Source organism: Dendrobium catenatum, unplaced genomic scaffold (genome assembly GCF_001605985.2).
Source record: "Dendrobium catenatum unplaced genomic scaffold, ASM160598v2 original_scaffold_132493, whole genome shotgun sequence".
Lineage (NCBI taxonomy): Eukaryota > Viridiplantae > Streptophyta > Magnoliopsida > Asparagales > Orchidaceae > Dendrobium > Dendrobium catenatum.
Window position 1 is genome coordinate 363,784 of NW_021450928.1, and position 1,491 is coordinate 365,274.

The window sequence follows — 1,491 nt, forward strand, 5'->3', positions numbered from 1 at the left end:
GTGAAGGTGTAGGTGATAGTATGTTAAGGTGGCAGTAGATGATGTTAGCATTAAATGTTGAGGCATAAGAGGCTTATAACTTTCTTTTTATATATTTATTCATCAAATTTTCATTTTAAATATTTTAGGGGGTGATAAGACTATTTATTAAAAAATTTGCAAATTGTTTTTGAAAATAGATAAACTGATAGTTGAGTGTACATGTAAAATAACACATAAATGGTTGTTTAATAGGAGTGGAAGGAAAAATGGTTTCTTGGCATGTATGGTAAGACTAATTTTGCTATAATGTTTCCTAAGATTTAGATTGAATTTTTAATAAAATTTGCAACGACAACTGCACTTTATATCATCGAAATAACGAACACAAAAGTCGCCTCAAAATTCCATGTGACTAAACAAGAACAAAGAGGTTATGCTGAGTTAGTAAAAAAAAAATAAAAGAAAAAAGTATAAAAATCATCTCAAATTGAAACTAAATCCAATCATCACTAACATGATTGAATTCAATTTTTTTTGTGATACGGCCAATTATGCCCACCTTCTAAATCATATCAATACACTAAACATACTTGAAAGTTCATTTGATTAAATAAGAAATATATCATTTGATTAAATATGCAAAGGCAATATATTCTTCTCCAAATCAAATTATTGCTGCTAAAATAAAGTGACATTGGGTTTACAAACTAGCTATAATCAAAAGTGATATTGTGATCGAGAGAGAAAACTAACTGTATAATTTGAAGATATGAGAAATCGTTAAACATTATTATGAAGTTCTTAAAAATATAAAAGCTAAAATGTATAAAACTCAATTCTGGGAACTACCTAAGATATAATTCTAAGAAAGTTTTAACTTTCATAGATGATAAATAAGTTATCTTGATCAAATAAAATGATGACGAACAAAGAAAAATTTATATGGACTAAAGAAATCTCAGTTGTACATAAGGAGCACTCAATTAATGTCTATATCCCTAGGTGAATAATCCCGACATACCTAGAATGCTACAATGGTTTTGGAATACCTCCCATATTGTGAGTCGTGCAACACAAAGAAATGACCTGGAAGTAGTGGAGGAAATTCTTTGGGAACACAATCACATATTTAAATGAATGTATGTGAAAAAAAATTAAAAAAAAAATAAAATTAATAAAAAGTATCTTCAATAAGTGTATTAAAAATAAGTTGTTTATAATAAATAACAATATTTATAGTAATAAAATAATAATTATAACATTAAAAAAAAAGGTTTTACAAGGGTGCCAATACAACCCCGTACTTTTTGTGAATTGAGAGAGGAATTTGACTCCCCAAAAAAATGATTGAATAAATAAATAAAATAAAATTAGGGAATTGTGTGAGCACTCTACAAAGTTGACCATAAAAAAATTATGAACAATCCTAATTTCCCTCCTTTTTATCCCTTGTGTTCCCAGCTTGAGCGCTAACTATCGTCAATCATCTATTTTCCCTTGCTGACCACA